General features: G+C 44.3%; 1 long non-coding RNA gene across 1 annotated transcript in view; it reads right to left on the minus strand.

Moving 5' to 3' along the window:
* Positions 1-2,589: 2,589 nt before the first annotated feature.
* The window catches only part of LOC147685221 (uncharacterized), a 71,595-nt gene continuing 53,386 nt past the window's right edge, over positions 2,590-20,798 (minus strand). The window contains exon 3 of the long non-coding RNA XR_015300416.1: positions 2,590-3,150. This is a non-coding gene — a long non-coding RNA (uncharacterized LOC147685221). The remainder of the gene's footprint in view (positions 3,151-20,798) is intronic.

Raw genomic sequence — 20,798 nt, forward strand, 5'->3', positions numbered from 1 at the left:
CTTTGGTAGAATGAGAGATATTTCTTTCTCCTCACCTTGGTTGCTGTCACATCTTGCAACATCCTACTGAGAATTTACTGAAGGCCCACATCATTGAAGTGCCAAGAAGTTGAGGTATCAGGAACCAGGAGAGAAAAGGGGGAGGGGAAAGAAAAAAATCAACCTACACCAAACTCCCTTTGGATTCCTTGTTTAAAGGTCCCTCATTGGATTATAATATAGAACCTAGAACATTTGGCTAGAGTAAGATATCAGAAATGTTGGCCTCTTGGCATTTATATTTTGCCTAATACCCAATGAATGAGTCCCGGGAAATGACAGTGAAGAAAATCCATGATCTGGCCCACTGGAGAGTGGGAATGTAGGAACAACTCTGACCATTACTCTTAACATTGATACTCCCAATCCCAATATACGCTATACAGAAAGGCCAATATTGACTAGTTCATTTCCTACTAGGTGTTGAACAGTTAGCCTCAACCCCTTGTGTGCTCATGACGAGCTCAGCTCGTCATGAGCCACGGCGCTCGTGTGCTCATGACGAGTTGAGCTCGTCATGACCGCGCCCAATCCGTGGAACGCTCGCATGCTGGGCTAATTCCCTGCTGTGCTGAGCGTTCCATGGGAACGGGTGTGGCCATGACAAGCTCAGCTAGTCATGATCACCGGAGCGCCGTGGCTCATGACGAACTGACCTCCTCATGAGCACCGGGGTGCTGTACGCGCCCCCCGCCCCCCAGCACAGCGGGGGAATTTGCCCGGCACCGAAGGGGTTAAGAGTCCATAAAAAAGAAAGTAACTGTAGACAAATGACATGTAATGAAGAGCATATTTCAGTAATAGCCTAGGCAGAGCAAGGAATTCTTGTACAGAAGGCGAGCCCGGACAGGCTTCCTATTCCACTAGGCATTTCCCGGGTAAGCTGGAACCCCCGGTGGCTGCTTTTTAGGGCAGGAATGGCTGCTCCTGGTGCATCTGTCACTTTCCCCAGCGCCCTCAGGTTAATTGAAGTAGGTACTCGGAGGCTTTGAGAGAGAGAGGGAAGGAAAGAAAGGTGTAAAGGAGTAAAGATGGAAAGGTAGACGGAAAGCCATCAGAGAAGGACAAGAGAGAGAGAATGGATGGATGGATGGAAAGAAAGAGATTGTGTGAGGAGATGAAGGAAGAGATGCTGGTTTGAGCATTTTTTCCAGGGCTACTTTGGTTCTCCAGTTCGGCCCTGAGATAAGACTTCACTGGGAAACCAAGACTTTTTCAGGAGCATCTTTAAAAAGAGAGAAAAAAGAATCCAGCATGTGCTTGATAAAAGTCAGAAGGTGATAGAAAAGTGAACCGTCAATTAGGAGAATGGGGTTGAGTGAGTACATATTTTAACACTGTCGACATATTTTGCTACATTTATTATTTGGTTTAGTTTTCCAGGACTGGATGCAGTGAGGCTCTCCATTATTTCCTTTGTAATTGTTTGAAGAAAGGGTGACTCCTCCCACTAGCCACAGTGCCACTCTGCACTTGACATATATGTGAAAGTTGTCATCTGCTCCTTTGGAAGATACAATTGCAAGGAAAAAATCACAAGACAGAAAAACATTGTCTGCAATATGAATAGTTTTTGATAGAAGATGTTGAAGCAAGACACCAAACGATCCTGAGACAGAGCAGAGGAAGAGTCTAGCATAATCTCTGTGGTTGAAGAATTCAACATGCAAAAGCAGCTGAGGAAAAAGGAGCAAAAATTAATGACATCAAGTTTTTCCCTTGGAGGATGAATGCAACAGAAATAGGGGCATCCAAAGCATTGCAACAAATCCTTCTCTGCTCCAAGCTCCCTTATGTGTGAGTGGAACAAGAAAAAACTTTATAAGAAAATGGTAACACCGTCTTCGGCAGGATAGCTCTGGCAGCAAAAACTGTGAAGGTGACTATCTTGATCAGAAATGAATATATCCACAACCACACCTGCCATCACAGGAAAGTGGCATTGTCCTGGAATGGTAGGTGCAAGAAAGGAAATCAAATGCTCTAATCCTGGACCTTTTATAGAACTGCCTGGCGGCTGCAGATGGCCGCCTTGGATGCTGTGGCTGTGAGCACTCCATCACTGGTCCACAGTCCTGGGTGAAGATGATGGAGAATCATCCTTGCACAGCAACTGGCCCTCTCCCATCTTCTTCTGCATGACCAGGCAACTATGCCACCATCTCAATGGACTCAACTCAGTTCTCCTATGATTTCAGAATGTGGAGGTAACATAGTTTTCAAAAATGTACACCTTACCTTGTCGCAACATCAACAGAATAGTTACACTTTTTACTTAGTAAATATTATTATACAGCTTATAGAGCGCCTGGTTACTCCAACGGAGTGTCCCCACGCTAGAACACCAGATTAGTACCCAGCAGCTGGGCCAAGCCCACTCCCACATGAATTTAGATTCTAAAAAAATTAATAAAGGAAAGGTTTATCACCTGCGATTAAACAGCTGAAATACTGCCGAACATTTTTTTTTAATTCTACTTTCTGTAAGGAGTAAGTGAGTGTAAGATGGGGGATTCAAACATACTGATAAAGCCTTAAACAGAAAAAACACACTGTTTAACACATTTTATTGTTCCCTTTCTTTAAAAAAACAATATATTGACATATTTTGGACATGTACTTACATTTGTATTTTAAAATCACAAATTACAGACATCGTTACAGTTATAATCTTGTGGTAATTACTCCGATTTCATAATGGCATCTTTCATAACAATTTATACAAGTAAATTGGAAATGCGCAAATGTAAAAAAAAAATATCAACTCTCGAGGTGTAAAATCTTTGATGTCAAGAAAATAATATGTAAATCAAGTGATATAATCTATTTCTGAATAGCAAGTGATGTGATGTGAAACCAAATTGCAGCAGATTTCAATCGATATAGTTATTTTTAATGGAGACATTGATAAGTGAATCGATTCTAGGCATGTGAATTTCCTGGTTGCCTTCTTCGGACTTACTATTATTGTAAAAGAATACAACATGAACTAAACGCTATGGACAACGGGGTGTTATTTTCCATTCACATCTGAGATATCACTTCATCTTTTCTTTGTAGTTTTTCTGCATTCTGGCCTTCATTCAACGGTCCATTTCGCACAGGCAGGGCCTAAACAAACAATAGTGATATGTCAGAAAATCAAGAAGCAGCAGAAATACAAATGATATGAAACAACTATAAAGTATAGCTTAGAAAGAGGAATGCCTGGAAGAAGACGTTTTTACTGCTTAAATCAAGACAATTGCTACATGATTAAATATGATGTTTTATATAAATAAAATAGATGTATGCTTCCAAAGATCATTTTGAGACTTTTTTAAGAAGCATTGAATGGAAGTCTATGTTTTATTTCTATACCATTTGCCTACATTGACAAACAAAACGAGGCAATGTTTGCTCCTCTATTAGCATGTCAATCACATTTCATGATGATTCAACATATGGGGCCAGATGTAGGAGAGGAAATACCAGTCGGTAACGGCCGAATTCGTCCGTTACCGACCGGTATTTAGGAATCAGCATGTAGGGGCAAGTATTTTACAGAATCAGTAAATTTACCGATTCAGTAAATTTACCGATTCTGTAAAATACCGAATCGGTAATTTTACAGATTCGGTAAATCAAGATGTAGGTGGCACTCAGCAGAGTGCCACAGGCCCTTAAGAGTCGGTATTTTACCACCCAATCCTATTGGGTGGTAAAATACCGAATCCAGGTGTGCATGCACACCTGTGCCATGTGACAGACAGACATGCCCTTAGGGCACGTATGTGTGCCACATGGCACACAAGCCTGCACTTGGGGTGCTAGAGGGTGTCAAAGTGACACCCCCTGCACCCTTGCTGGATTCGGTATTTACAGATTCGGTAAATACCGAATCAGTATTTCTAATTGATTCCTATGGGCTCCAAAGCCCATAGGAATCAATGGGGAATACCGATTTGGTATTTACCGAATCGGTAAATACCGAATGTTACAGAATCGGTAATTCAAAATAAAAAAATACCTACATCTCCCTTCTTCTAATTTACCGATTCATAAATACCGAATCGGTATGATTCGGTATTTAAGAGTCGGTAAATTAGATGTACCTACATCTAGCCCCTGATATAATACTGAACACACTCTGAAAATAGTGTTTTCCTTTGCCTACATAGCCTTTTTTTCGCCAACTAACAGAAAATAATCAGACAAATCAACAGCAAGGCTTAATCAGTTTGTAGTTTAGCTTGATGTTGCTTCTGATGGTCTAGCTTTGGACTAGTTTAGTGACCGTTGCCCTAAATCACTATATTTTTCTGTTTTTCACGTGCAATGTATGACATTTTAATTTTGATGTAATTGCACCCAGCTTTTTTTGCTTTTTATGGACCTGAATTAACGGTACTTTTTAACTCTAGGCAATGAGGGACTGCCAAACACCTTATCAGCACTTGTTGTTTCCCCTGAGCTAAGATAACAGGTTGGATGGTGTAAAAGTTACATACTTTTCACAGATTTACTAACATTTTGCGTTGTGGTTTTGCCAATTTTTAGCCACAACGCAAAATGCTATTCGAGATTTACAAAGTCACGCAAGGGCCGATTTGTGTCGCCTTCAGTGGCTTTGCATTGGCAGGCGTTACATGGGTGAAGCATGAGTGCTCCCATGCATCTGTCGTAATTTGGCGGTGATCGGGTTAGCGTTAAGCTTTGCTACACGAATTTCCCCTTAACTTGACCATGGTGGTCGGAAGCCATTTTGAACACACCGGCGGCCATTTTATATGAATGCGTCGCCTCGTGGCCAGCATACCCTTTTGTCCTTTCTCTGTACCACTGACCACTCGAATTTGCCCAGCAACAGGCTATTTGAGTACTGGTCAAGCTCGCACATGCGCAGTTAAACCCTCTGTACTAGTGGACAGTCATCACTTAGGAATGTCCCTCCAAACTGACCAGTGGTGTTGTAACTCCTCCCATGAGTTGGCAGTGTTCCAAAAATGACCATATATGTACCTAAACTCTGTAAATGTGTTCCGCCTACACTTTTTATTACTGTAAAACTGTATAAAAGAGGTCTTGCACCGATGTTTGGTGTGATACTTCTTGCATTACCGAAGGGTGCTGTAGACCCCATGGGGTGGTGTACCACCACCCCATGGGGTCTTAATAAACTTGTCTTTTGCATTTTCCAGTTTCCGTGCCAACATCTTTTTATGGTGTAGCGGGTTTTGCGGAATATGTAGGCCTGAAGAACCCAATACCACAAATTGGCGACCACGAAGGGACTTATCGGCGACTCGGATGCCCGAAGGAGAGGTCGTGACGAAGGATTGGAAACTCGCCATGGACGCGTACGCTGCCATTGAGTGACCCGAGTCTTGGCACCCACGGTGTTTTCTTCCTTTCCTTCTGATCTGACCTTCCAGGTGGCGCCGGTCCTCGACTGAGATCCTGCTCGTTCGAGTTGTCGTACAGTGCCAGTTTGGCTGATTCGATTAAAGAACTTGGCAGTTGGATCCTGGATTTCTGAGAATTTGGTAAGCTTGTGATTGGTAAGATAGTCTACGAACGCTTACTGTGGCTCTTTGAATATGTTTTGAGTTAGCTAACACTTGGTTCTATGATTTGAATTATATGTGCAGTGCACTTCACATAGGCGGGCATGTAGAGATATTTCTCAAAATTTGTCTTTGTTTGAACAGCACATTTGTGTGGAGTATATTAAGTGCCATTTAGTGATATCGCATTTTCGTGATATTTTTGACATGCCTGTTTTAAGCACACTCCGAGGAATGTGCTGTCTTGGAAAAGGTACCAATTATCGATTAAATGAATCTCAGCCGGCTCCCCCAGAGGGGACCCATAATCGAGAAATGTATATAAAATTTGGCCTTCCCCCTATACAAAACCTGATCCCGAATTGCAATGGCCACTACATGGGTCGTTTGATTTACGAAAGGTTCAGTATGTGGAGCAGTGTTTGTTTCAGCATAGGTCTAGACAAGATATGTTTGATTGTGTACGAATGGGGAGAAAACGAACGAATGAAGCGTGAAATAGCCTTGGCGGACAAAGAACAGCGGAAGGCTGCTCGGGATAAGGCTTTTCAGCTGGAGGAAAAAGAGTTGCAGGAGAAGAAAGAGAGGGAGGCACAGGAACGTAATTTGCAAACAAATGGTCAATTTCCTATCCGACGTCCTCTTTATCCTGTCCTTACTAATGAAGTTGATGATTTTTCATTATTAGATCGGTGCTCGCCTCCGTATGTTCTGCCTACGGCCCCAGACGAGGACTCGGAAGGAGATGGTCAAGGGAGTAGTCGTGTCAGGCTAAGTGCTAGTGTAGCTGCGGAATTGCGCAGTTTTGCCCGCAAACTTAATTTGAACAAAATAACTATGTCAGAGATTAATGATGAAATGAGTAAGTGGTCCAAACGAGAACGGTTGTATTTTTTGAGTCAGTTTGGAGATGAAGTTGTAGAACGATTTAGGAAACATTCGACTGATCTAGAGCCTAAGGATATATCGGTCAATATTGAGAATATGCGTAAAGGTTTATTTGTTATTGCAGATGCGGATCGTTTTTTTTAACGGTTGGTCCAGCTACGGGATGAGGCGTCAAGATTACGAGAAGCAAGAAAAGCATCAGATGTGCCTGCGCCGGGGTCGACGGAGATATCCAAAGAGTGTTCTATCTTTGGAGCAGATAAGAGTTCTACGGTTCATGTTATGCCTATGCGTGAAGCTGCACCTTTGTATGTCCCTCCTAAAGGGCAAGGTACAAGTGACGATAAATTGTCCGGGGATGCCAAGGGTTATTTTGTATATAATTGGGTTTATACACCTTGGAATAAAGCAGATGTTATGGCACTGAAAAATGCTTTGCCTGATCCCCGTAAGAATCCGGCAGCTTTCTATGAAGAAGTGGAAGGGGCTATTTCTTCGTGTGTTATGACGTTAGTTGATATTGATCTCTTCTTTGGGTTGATATTGCCCCCTGATATGTGGAGAGTGATTCGTAAGTTCGACGATCAATCGACCTTGGGAGCGGATTGGAAAGCTTTAGCCCAAGCTGATTTAGACAGGGAGCCTGCATGTAAGCCGTGTCAATTAATCTTAGATCTTCCGACAGCTATCTTAAACAAATTAAAAACGCTGTAGATTGACTGGACTATGTTAGCTTCTTGCAAACAGAAGGCGGATGAGTCGGTGTCTGATTGCTTCTCAAGTTTTGAAGAAGCATTCCATGATTACAGTGGGCAATTATTAACAGATGAAAGGGTAGGCACTTGTTTGTTGACAAGTATGTGGCTAATCTCCTGCCGGAGATTGCAAAGCGTCTAAAGACTAGTGAAAGTTCTTGGACCACGGCGACCCCTGCTTCCTTATTGACTATGGCTCAGTATTATGAGCGACAGGAATTAGAGGCCAAAGAAAGTACTGATAAGAAAGCGAAGGAATTAAAGACGAAAGTGATGATGGCTCAGGTTCGTGCTACACAGCCGAGAGGGAACGATAGAGGTAGGCGTGGAGCGTATGGTGCGTCTTCTGGTCGTACCGACATTGCTGAGAATCAGTGTGCATACTGTAAAGAGTTTGGACATTGGGCCTCAGATTGTCCGGTGCTCCGTGATCAACGTAATCAGCGTGGTCGAGGAGGTGGAAGGACACAGAATAGTTATTCAGGAGCGAGGGGCGGAGCAAGTGATTGTGGCAGGTTTGAGGCAAGGGGTTGTGGTCAGGATGATCATAATACTTTTGATCGACGGAATCAGTATCAGATATCGGAGGGTGAGAATGTGGAGTCTCAGGACTATGTGCATGCATAGGATTGGGTAGGATGGGGTGTGGAATCGGTTGAAGTACCAGTAGATCAAAGAGGTCCATATGTATCAGCGGGCGTTTTGGGTTCTACTGATCAGTTCCTGGTTGATACAGGAGCTACTCGTAGTGATCTGTCTAAAAACTTGGTTCCAAGGGCTCCCCTGTCTGGCGAAACGATTACATCTATAGGGTTCGATGGAACACCCTCTCTTAGCCCATTGTCACAACCCCTTACGTTTTACATTGACAGATTCTTTGGTCCGTGCCCATTTTTATTGTCGCCAAATACTCCAGACAATATTATGGGAATAGATTTGCTTAAATACTTCCGAGCAACAATACGCTGCGCTCCTTAAGGAGTGAGGGTTATCCTGAATGACAATTACCCAGATGTAGGGAGACTGTGTACTATGCAAGAAATTGAAGCGCTAGCCTCTCTCCCACAAACGTTATGGGCTACTTCGGATACGGATGTGGGACAGATGCTTATTCCTCCTATTCGAATAACTGTTAAAGAGGGAGTGTCTCTGCCGCGTGTGCCGCAATATAAAATCTCTAGGGAAGGTGAAATTGCCTTAACTCACATTGTACACGACTTGATTATTGCAGGAGTAGTGGAGGAAGTTCCCTATAATGTCTGTAACGATTCTTCCGATATTAAAGAAAGATACTGATGACAAAGTCTATCGATTTATTATTGATTTGAGGGAAATTAATAAGATTGTAGTGCCCCAGTACCCGGGGGTGTCTGATATTACCACCTTACTTACTTTGATTCCGCCCACTGCTACCACGTTTACTGTGATTGACCTCAAAAATGCTTTCTTTTCCATTCCCATCCATCCCGATAGCAGATATCTATTTGGCTTCACATTAAATAATAAATCGTATAGATTTTGTCGAGTTCCTCAAGGCTATACAGAAAGTCCTAGCATCTATAGCCAGGCTTTAAAAAGACAGCTCGATTCTTTTGATTTGCAGTCTGGAGTGGCCCTTATCCAGTATGTCGATGATATCCTACTTGCCGCAGATACGCATGAACAGTGCGAGGAGAGTACTCTTGCTTTACTATCCTTTCTTGCTCAGAATATTCATAAGGTATCTAGGAAGAAACTCCAATATTGTAGACCAAAGGTGACCTACCTCGGTCATCTTTTGTCTAAGGAGGGACGTGCATTAACATCTGATCGAATTCAAGCAATTTTAGATACACCAGTCCCCCGTACTCAGAGAGATGTGCGTGCTTTCATAGGTTTAACGTCTTTTTGCAGGCAGTGGATAATGGGATTTTCACACATTATAAAACCTTTGTTAGCGTTATTGTCCAAAACTACACCAATGCCCCTTGAATGGACAGATGAATGCCAGAATGCTTTTGAACAATTGAGACAAGCCCTTTGTTCTGCACCAGTGTTAGGTACATCAGATTACACAAAGATTTTCACGTTGTACGTACACGAGAAAGATGGGTGTGCATTGTCAGTTTTAGTGCAGACACACGGGGATAAGCAGAGGCCCTGTGCATATTTTTTGGCAATACTTGACCCTGTAGCACGAGGATTACCTGGGTGCTTTCGAGCACTCGCAGCACCAGCAGTGGCTATACGGCAGAGTGAGGGAATAGTTTTGTCACATAAATTTCTGGTGTTAGTTCCCCATGCGGTAGATGCTCTGTTAAACCAAACAAAGACCCAGTATCTCACGAGTGCACGTTTAACAGGATATGAGCTCACACTGTTGGCACCACACATCACACTAAAGAGATGTGCTACTTTGAACCCTGCTACTTTATTGCCGTATCCAGTTGTTGAGGGCCAGGAGGAAGAACACCATGATTGTGTTTTCCTGACTGCAGAAAAAACAAAGGGTCGTGTCGACTTACAGGATACGCCACTTACAGATGTGGATGGGGAACTGTGGGTTGATGGATCGTGTTTGAGGCTGCCAGATGGTACAACTTCTGCAGCATATGCGATCACGACACTTAAGACAGTGATAGAAGCAGCACGAATACCACAGAAATTGGCCCAAGCAGCGGAACTGATAGCCTTAACAAGAGCATGTGAATTGAGTGCTGACTTGTGTGTGAACATCTACACTGATAGCCGGTACGCCTTTGGAGTAGCGCATGATTTTGGCCTACTCTGGAGAGAGCGAGGGTTTTTGACTTTACACGGAGTGCACATCATGCACGGCGAATTAGTGCGTGATCTCTCGAATGCGTTACTTTGTCCAAAGAAAGTGGCGATAATCAAATGCAGTGCACATAAGAAAGTGACGGGCAAAGTGGGACAAGGAAACGCTTTTGCAGATAGCATAGCGAGGGAAACTGCTATGTTACGAAATGCCTCGCCAATGTATGTAGTGAAATCACAGGCTGAGCGATGGCACAATGCTAGAGAGGAGATACTAGATATCCAGAAATCAGCGTCTGAAGCAGAACTCGCAACCTGGGCAGCGGAGAGAGTGCTGGATGATGAGGGTTGTTTGAGAAGCAAAGATATGGAAAGATGGAAATTGCCTGCAGCTTACTTGCAAGCGATGGTTCAAATGACACATGGATTGGCACATGTTGGAGCTCTCGCAATTACTCGATTGCTAACGCGAGTTTGGGAGCATCCTGAGATTGCCAATACGGCCAAAAGAGTAGTGCAGACCTGTTTGATATGTTTACAGCACAATCCTGCTAAGGGGACCCATACTCCGAAAGGAGGGTTTGTTCCACCTACTGCACCATTCGAGGTACTACAAATGGATTACATCCAGCTTGAGCGTTGCAATAACCTTAAGTATGTCTTAGTGGTGGTGTGTAATACAGCGCTGACAACAGCTAAGGTTTTGCTCAAGGAGTACTTCCCACGCTACGGTGTTTGTAAATTTTTGTGGAGCGATAATGGTCCTCATTTTGTTGGGAAAAGTGTGGAATATGTAATGAAGGGATTGGCAATTCAGCAGAAATTTCATGCTGTATTCCATCCGCAGTCAGCAGGTCTCGTGGAGAGGTATAATGCTACTCTGAAATTAAAGCTAGCAAAGATCGTGGCATCCACGTCTTTGAAATGGCCGGATGCTCTGCCTCTGGCATTGCTATCTATTAGATCAGTGCCCCATTCCCGAACTGGCCTCACACCTTATGAAGTGGTGTTTGGAAGGCCTATGAATATATGGGGAGTTCCTAAGCCTCGATTGTTACATGATGTGCCTTGTATAATGATGAACGATTATTTGGCACGATTAACAAATGATTTACTTTCCATTCATCAACAGGTTCGAGAAGCGCTCCCTGACAATTCCATTGGAGAGGCTCACAATCTTCGTCCTGGTGACCATGTAATGATCCGCTCCTTTGAGAGAACAAGCAGCTTGGAGCCGAGGTGGCCTGGCCCCGAACAAGTGCTACTTGTAACTCGAACGGCTGTGCGAGTTACCAACAGGAAGCGTTAGGTGCATTCCACTCACTGCCGTCGTGTCTCTCCGGATCTGGTGAGCCCAACTGTGCTGTCTGATTATCGAGACATCTTGGACGAGGAGAAGAGCCCAGCTGTTGCGTCTACTGAATCGAAGGGGGCCTTCCCGGACCACACTGTCTCTGGAAAAGAGAGATATAATCTACGACCAAGAAAAGCAGTTGTTTTGTGCGAGACTGGTTGAGTTACCGCTCCAGGTTTGTGAAACGGAAGCCGGGAATATCAAGGGGGGGGGGGATCTGTTCTGCCAAGTGTAGCGACACCCGTCTTGAATCTCGGAGAAGAAACCAACGGCTACCTCGGAGCTCAGCACTCATATTTTTATTTTTTTAGTTGCTTTTTGAGACATTTTGAACTTTTGAACTATGGCATCTTCTACAATGCGCAATAAGAGAATTCTTGGTGCAGTACTTTTTGTTATAACAATTGTGGTGATTGCAGTTATAGCTTGGGTGGTAGAGTTGCTGGTACCAGCGAGAGAACACTTATTGCCAACTACCCCTATTCCATCTGAACATTTTCATTTTAATTTGCCTTACCATGAAGAACGGCACAGACAGACTTATTTGAATAAAAGCTTCATCCAAATTCTGCATCATACGCATAACATGACAAACACTTCGAACTGTTGGGTATGTGGGATGTTGCCCGGACATCAAAAGAAAGGAGGCACTCCACTTATCCCACTTCCGTTTTCTCATAATGGTTCTTGCAATGCTTGGTATACTCTTTTGTTTACTTTGCGATGGCCAACAAAAGGTGGACTACTTTTCCGACTTAACAAGTTCTGCTTTAATGATCGAGATGGTTATCCACAAGCTGAAGGAACTAAGTTTGAATGGGAAGAATACAGACCTGACAATGTATCCTCGCCACGAATTTATAGTAACCAAAGAAATGTAAATATGTCTAATCTGCACGTGATTACTGTTATTGATACGAAAGCCGACTTATGTGTTCGTAATAAAGGTACAATCCCAGTAGGAAGAAGTGAATGTAACACCACTCTCACCTTTGACACTCCAAATGGTATTACATTTGTGGCCTCACGAAACACGTACTTCATTTGTGGAAATAAAGGTTATCACCGTCTTCCGATAGGATGGTTAGGAACGTGCTATATATCCTTTGTATTACCTCCTGTGTTTATTGCCCCACCTATGTATCATAATGACTTTGTGTTGTACCACGACTTTATATTGAATAGAGTGAAGAGAATATTAGTTCTCGATGACATTGACCAAACTGACACTTCTTTGCAACAGTATGTTGATTTTAATTTAGGCCTCTTTTCATTTGTTGGGGCTGCCTTAAATCGTCGAAAAATAAGACGACTGACACATGTTGTAGAAGCTGTCGCTAATGAGACAGTTTTTGCCTTAGGAAACTTAACAGGGAAACTTCAAATTACCAGAATTGTAGCGCTCCAGAATCGCATGGTTCTAGATGTAGTATTAGCTGACCGTGGAGGTGCATGTCGCATTATCGGAAGTAGTTGTTGTGTATACGTGCCAGATAATTCACCTTCTGTATATGATGCAATATCTAAGTTACACAAGATAGCTGCTCAGATACATCCTGATAATGGTACTTGGACATTTTCGGGGTGGTTTTGGACGTTACTTAGTACGTGGGGTTGGAAGTTGCTGACAATCTTATGTGTAATAATTGGGATATTATTCTTTTTATGTCTCTGTATTCAATGTGGCCCTATGCTATGTTCCATGTGCCTTTCTGTTTGTATCCCGTCCAAACGAATTATTGAAAAAAATGAACAAATGATTCATAGAGAAGTAGCGAAAATTATGTCCATTGATATTGAAGATGAATACCCTGATTATGTCCGCTATGAGGTAGCTTCAGCTGAACGCTAAAAGGGTCGTCTGTCGTAATTTGGCGGTGATCGGGTTAGCGTTAAGCTTTGCTACACGAATTTCCCCTTAACTTGACCATGGTGGTCGGAAGCCATTTTGAACACACCGGCGGCCATTTTATATGAATGCCTTGCCTCATGGCCAGCATACCCTTTTGTCCTTTCTCTGTACCACTGACCACTCGAATTTGCCCAGCAACAGGCTATTTTTAGTACTGGTCAAGCTCGCACATGCGCAGTTAAACCCTCTGTACTAGTGGACAGTCATCACTTAGGAATGTCCCTCCAAACTGACCAGTGGTGTTGTAACTCCTCCCATGAGTTGGCTGTGTTCCAAAAATGACCATATATGTACCTAAACTCTGTAAATGTGTTCCGCCTACACTTTTTATTACTGTAAAACTGTATAAAAGAGGTCTCGCACCGATGTTCCGTGTGATACTTCTTGCATTACCGAAGGGTGCTGTAGGAATGTACCACCAACATCTTTTTATGGTGTAGCGGGTTTTGCGGAATATGTAGGCCTGAAGAACCCAATACCACACATCCACACACGTATTTTGCCACAAACCTAGATTTACTAAAGGCAGTAAACCTTGGTTTGTGGCAAAATTGTTTCCCTACCCCAGAGAGGCGTAATGTTACTTCCTTTTTCCATGTATGCTACATTCTACAGCACATAGATAACTATGCCTCAAAGTATTGTTCTTATGTAGGAAGATATACCTTCCTGCCCATTTGAATGCTAAATCTGCCATTAAGTAAGGAAGTTGTGACTGTTCTTCAGAAATCGTGCCCCTGCTGTAGTTGATAACTTGTGCAAGGCTTACAATCATGCTTCTTTTTAACTTTGGCTTAGGGAGAACTAGAAACCGCGCTCTCATTACTAATAGGCGACTGGCAAAAATAAATATTGTGAGTTTACCCTGATTTTTTTATTCTATCTGTAAGAGGGATCACTTTTAAAAGGTTGATATACATAATTGCTGACTTCTGGTGCCTGGATTGCTACCAACATTAATTACTTTCCTTCACATTTTCCTCGAGTCCTGGAAAGGTGTGAGGAGGTGTAAATAGCCACAAACCTAGGCACCTCCCAGGGCAAAAGACATCAGCAGCTTTGCTCCCTTTATTTCTCACAGTCATCAATCAAGAAAAGAATATCATGGATGAGATACCTACGCAGGTTAAAGAACTGGTAATTGGTGGTTTCCTTCTGCTTAGGGAACATCTTTAGGTGAGAAGGGTGACATTTATGCCGGGTCCGCACACACAAAGAACTCTGTGCCTTTTCAGTTAGCAATTGCACATCATAGTGGCAAAGATCCAATGGATCCTTTGAAGTAAGAGTGTCAAACAGAGAGGCAGTCACCATACTGTCTGAAAGGGGTAACACAGCGCTGATCGTAAGGGGTGGGTTTCACTTTGATCATGAAACAGTTAGAAGAGGTAGGCCTAGGTTAGGAATAGGAAGCAGGGAGAAAGATACTCAGGTATTCGTCAAACTTGGGAATAAGGCCTTCAGGGATTTATTTTGCCATAAGTCACAGGAAATGTTGAGGGAGATAGGAGAGGATTGTGATGGAATTTTAGCTACAATATTTGGAGCTCAACCTGCATTTGTGCCTTTGCAACAAAAGTTGCAATACAGTTTTCGACATAAAATAGATTCTCAAATTTTCGAGGCAGTGCAGGAACCTCAACTAGGTCCACTATGCTCTGTCCACGGAACATGGAAATAACGCCTACTTGAAGGCAATAACTCATAAATATAGCGTCATGACAGCCCAGGTACTCACCAATAACTATGCCACACACAGAGAGTAATTTTTATTCTGCAGCGTTTATGTCAGAAATCAACTTTCTAAGCTTGCCTTCAACTCATCTCTCCAACAATTACGTCAGGGGACTACGGTGTACAGTGGGAACCAAAAGAATTCCAGCGTTCTTTTATTTACAAGGCACTATCTCTACCACTTTGTTAAATAAAAAGTTACAACTTTTCAAAATAAGTAAAAAAACATATGAATAAATTAAATTCATAAATCAATACATATATATATATATACAGGCAATAATAATGTTTCAATCAAGCGAAGCATGCTCCTGAATCACACTGGAACCCAGGAACTGGCAGTTGAAGTGTCTTTGATCGGTGCCAGTGAGGTGGAATCATCAGCATTCGCAGTCATTAACAGTCTGTCTGGCCCCAGTCTCTACATTGACATTGATGATTGGTGAGTGATGGGCCACATGTCAAAAATGAGAGGAATCTCTCATAAGGGACTTTCCAGGACTGTGGGCAGCTACCATGTGTCCTTTGGTGTTAGTGATGGTAAGGGGCTCAGCCTCAAAATTATCATCAGACTTTCTTTTCTTGTGTTGTCTGGCAAGCACTCGATCTCCTCTTGTCAAGTCATCTTCTGTCAGAATATCTTTTAATCCTTTGTTTGCGACCAATGTCCTTAGTATGAATGTCTTCCTCGTTCTTCGATCTGAGGTCCATTGGGACAGCTTTGTCGTTCTGGTTCTTCCAAACATGAGAGTGGTAGAGCTTTCATCTGTTGTTGAATGAGGGATCAAATGGTAAGTTTGAAGAGTAGTGTTCAAAACAACTTTTAGGTTCTCAATGCAGCAAGCTGATAAGCTTTCTTTAAAGTACTCATGAGCTGTTCTACCAGGTAAGTGGCTTGATGCTAAAGAGGATTACTTTTTTGATGCTTTATATTGAGGTGAATTAGAAAGTCTTTGAATTCTTTTTTTTTTTTTTTTTTTTGGTGTAAGAGGTTTATTGCACTTGTCACATAAGAAAATACATTACACGTGATTCGCCTACAACCATAACAGGCCGGCTGCAGTCTTGTGTGCCCGAGTGGGTTCGCAGTTCACGTACACAGCCCATCAGCCGACATCCAACGGACCGGCGGCGTCTTGCAATATAATCACAGTGCTATCAGTAAGTGCCATATTCGCTCATAAACATGCCAAAGTTCTTACTTTTTTGTTACAATTTTTCTCCCAAAGGTAACTTAACCATAACCAACCATTAAAGTAACTTAGATGTGTCCTTCAGCAACGAATAATCTGTGTCACAGCATCCTCCCTCCTCAAGACCATTCCACTTTATTTGTGTCCAGCATTTATTTACCCTCCATGCACTTCTCCTAACCGGTATCATTCACCTCCTCTGCAGCTCCATGCTCCAGTAAATAGGTTCGTAGGTACTCCCAGTAGTCCTTGGGCCGAGATCTGATCGGCAGCTCCTCCTCATATGTGGTCAGTGTATCTTGACAGTACACCATATCTTCTAACCAGCTTTTAACCACCGGACCCCTTCTACTGTTCCAGTGTAGGGACACCCTCCACTTGGCCAGTAATAGCGCTACTGCGCAGAACTTACGCCTCCGCGCTCTCAGCTGTGGCACAATACCCAAAAGACAAATTTTGGCTTCACATCTCAAGGAAGAGCCCAACATTTCATTCAACGTCTGCATCACTTGTTCCCAATAACCGGCCACCTTGCGACAGTGCCAAGCCAGATGCATGAAATCCGCACTATCCTGTTGACATCTGCTGCACTTTGAGTCCTCTCTCAACCCATAGTTGTATAGTCTCTGAGGCGTATAATACACCTGATGCAGGTATTTATAATGAATGATTCTCAAATTACCATTCGGTGTTAACATGTCGGTAAGCATGCACGTAGATGCCCACTCTTCATCAGTGAGCGGTGTCTCCAAACCCGCACTCCACCTGTCCCTAGCCTTGTCAGTGTTACCCCCTATGGCGCCTTGCAAGCTTGTGTATAATTTAGACACCAGGTGAGAGGCCGTGGGTGTGGTGAGCAGGAGTTGCAGTGGTGCGAGTGGTGTCGGTTCCTCTGGGTGTGCTGGGTAAAGCCCCTTAAGTGCTCTCTGTAGCCTATAGTAGTTGAAGCTGAAAAGGAGGGAACGGGTTGCTGATGTATTGCAGTTTGTCTAACGTTTGGAAGACCCCATTGAGATAAAGGTCGCCCATTTTGTCTATACCTGCCCATTTTAGCAGATCCATGCCAACCTTTTCTTGTGTAACCGTGATAGCTGGGTGGTGAGCCAGCGGAAGCGCCGGTGCGTACAGTGGCAGAGCATTAGCCGCCTTACCCATCAGTCTCCAGGCCTCCGTGGTAGTGTCTACAGTGTTGATGTCATGGTCATGTAGTCTGGGGCGTTTGTGCAGTAGTATGTTTGCTAGCGGTATTGGGTCTGTGTCCCCTGCCTCCACCGCCACGTGCGTCAAGAAGGGTATTTCGTGGTGCCAGTAATGCGCGAATTGCGCCTGAGCGCACAAGTAGTAAAGATAGAAATCTGGCACCTTGAAGCCCCCCCTAGCATATGGGAGTGTCATAGTGTGTAATTCCATCCTCGCCTGCTTCCCGGCCCAGAGCAAATTAATCACCAAAGTATTGATATTGCGGAACACTGCCGCCGCCGGCTTAATTGGTATGTTATTGAATAAGTACAGGAACTTGGGCAGGAGTACCATTTTTACAATAGCGGTCCGGTCTGCCAGGGACAAAGGAAGTTTATTCCATCTTTTAATTTTATCTTCCAAGGACGCTATAACTCGCCCATAGTTAGTGCGTATGACTATTTCTGGGTCCCTGTGAAACCACACCCCTAAGTACTTCGTAGGTTCCTCTTGCCACTCTAGTGGGTAGTCCAGGGGTGTAGGGTGCGTACTGTCTGTTAATGCTAGGATGAGAGATTTGTCCCAGTTGATCTGTAGTCCCGATTGGCTCCCGAATTTGATGTACTCCCGCAACAGCGGATTTAAGTGCTGCGCCGGGTTCTTGACATACAGCACCATGTCATCAGCGTGTAGTGAGATGTGTATTGGGCGTGAAGGCATCTGTATGGCAGAGTAATGATGGTGTTGTCTGATTTTACAGGCCAGCGGTTCCAAGACTAATGCAAATAGCATCGGCGAGAGCGGACAGCCCTGCCTTGTGCCTCTGCATATTCGAATGGGCTCTGAAATATATCTGTTTATTCTGATGCGTGCCGACAGGTTTGTATATAACATGGAGATCCAACCTAGAAACATCAGGGGAAACCCCATTCGCACCAGAACCGCTTGAATGAAAGACCATCCTATAGTGTCGAACGCCTTAGCAGCATCTAGTAACACTGCTACTGCTTTCGTTTCAGGAGACAAGTAGTGTGCTAGGGCAAATAGAGAGCGTGTGTTATGTGTGGTGACTCTATCAGGTATGAATCCAGATTGATCTGGTCTTATTAAGAGGGGCATAAGTGGTTTCAGCCTGTCTGCCAGTAAACTAGCGATTATTTTCGTGTCCACATTTAAGAGGGACAGGGGGCGATATGAGTCACATTTATCCTCTTCCTTACCCGGCTTTAAGAGCGCAATGAGTAAGGCTTCTCTCATAGATTCCGGCAGGGTCTGGGCCTCGTGTGCCGCCCCATACAGCCTCACCAAGTGAGGAGCGAGCAGATCTGCATACTCTTTGTAGAATTCTGTCACGTAACCATCTGGCCCTGGTCCTTTGTTGTTTGGCAATCGCTTAATGATATCAGTGACCTCCTCCACCGTAACAGGCCTCGTCAGGTATGCTCTGTGGCCATCCGACAGCCATGCTATCTCCACATCCGCCATGTAGGCGAGCAAGTCTTCCCGTGAGGGTGAGGGGCGTGCTTCGTACAGGGCACTATAATGTGTCATGAATTCTTTTGTAATCTCTTTAACGTCGCTCACCTTCTTCCCCGTGGGCTTACAAATGGCTGTCACATTTTGTGGCGCTTTCCCCGAGCAAATCTTGTCAGCCAGCACCTTGCCTGGTCTGCCTCCCTCCCCATAGCGCCTGGCGGTCGCCCGCTTAGTGACATAGTTAAGTTCGTCAGAGGCGAAATTTCTGTGTTCAGCCAGAAGGGCCTGAATTTCACCCAGCAGCTTAGTGTCCCCCGTGTGCGTGTACACCTGTTCCAGCCCCTGTATGGCCTCTTCACGTGTGCGTAGTTGTTGCTGTATATCCCTCAGTATACCTGAGGTTGTACTAATACATACCCCCTGATTGTGGCCTTAAATGCTTCCCATAGAAGGCATGGGTCGTCAGTTGTCGGGCAGTTCAGCACAAAATAATCTACTATCGCTGTATGTATGGAGGTGACATATAAGGGGTCCCTTAGGGCAGCCGCGTTGAAACGCCAAGTGAAGGGTGGCGGCTCATATTGTGGGACCGCAATTTTTAGCAACACTGGGTTGTGATCTGACATTGTTCCGGGCAGATGTGAAATATGTTTAACCCATGTTAGTACCTCCCGTGTTCCCAACCAGTAGTCCAGCCGTGCCCTACTATTGTTTGCTGCATTAATGTGAGTCGCAGCTGTGACCCCCGGGTTACCATCCCTCCATATGTCAGCCAGTTGGAGGTCTTCTATTGCGTCCCTTAGCATGTGCCTCGCATTGCCATGTTGTTCCGAGGTGTGCGTGGCCCGGTCTAACTGATCTTGCAGTGTCACGTTAAAATCACCACCCCACAGCACGTGATCCATATGTCTGTCTGCAATGGTCTGCCACATTTTTCTGAAGAAACCCGGGTCATCGACATTGGGGCCATAAGTGTTCAACAACAGGACCCTCTGCCCCCTGACCTTACCTTCTACAAGAACACTTCTACCCTCCATGTCTCTGTTTACGCTCGTGATTTCAAAGTGCGTTCCCTTACGTATTAGGATACTGACCCCTCTGGAGTAGGTCGAGTAGTTCGAGCTGGTGACTGATTCTGCCCATCTATTGCCCAATGTAGGTGTGCTCGTGTTAGCCAAGTGTGTTTCTTGTAAAAACACTATGTCCACATGCATCCTGTCAAAATAAGCAAACATCTGCCTGATCTTTTTAGGGTTGATTAGCCCTCTAATATTCCACGTGAGAAGAGACAATGTGCTAATTCTCGACATTTATACTGGTATTCATGACTATAGACCACATGAGGTGCAGTCGCATCTTCAGGTATGATGCATTCACTGAGCATTGGAGTGTACAGTGCAAAATCCATAACAGAGCGGAGTAATGGAATTGAAAACCCGCATGGTTATGTATGGCTAAGGAGGTCGCCATGCTTCTCAGACACAGACTTCGTAGTTCGAAAACCCCCGGTTCCCCCTCTCTCCCCCCTCCCACTTTAGCACCCAAACATTGCCAAAGCCGTCCCTTAACAAACAGTGACCCCATTTGAGAACTTAGTTTGGGGCGCACCCGCCTGGGGGTGTCGCCAGGTTCACACATCTCCATCCACGTAGTGGACGTGGACGGACGCTTATGACGTCTTCAATGTAGTTTGCATGGTATTTCACCCATCCACCTCCATCCGCCATCAAGAAATAAGAACATTAAACAGTTCAAACCTGAGCAGCAAGCTCTGTCACATCCCAGTCCCATATGGCAGCAGAAGTTCGAGTTAGTGTTATTTATAAGGTCCGACCCGAGGGCCTGCCAGTGTGGGCACTCCCGGAACACAATTGTCTGCCAGGGGAGCAAGTCAGCCTCCCGATCCCGGTGACCCGCCACATACCCTCCAGAAAATGCCAGCCCTTTGAATACTCACTGCGTGGA

The sequence above is a fragment of the Lissotriton vulgaris genome, chromosome 10, assembly GCF_964263255.1.
Source record: "Lissotriton vulgaris chromosome 10, aLisVul1.2, whole genome shotgun sequence".
Lineage (NCBI taxonomy): Eukaryota > Metazoa > Chordata > Amphibia > Caudata > Salamandridae > Lissotriton > Lissotriton vulgaris.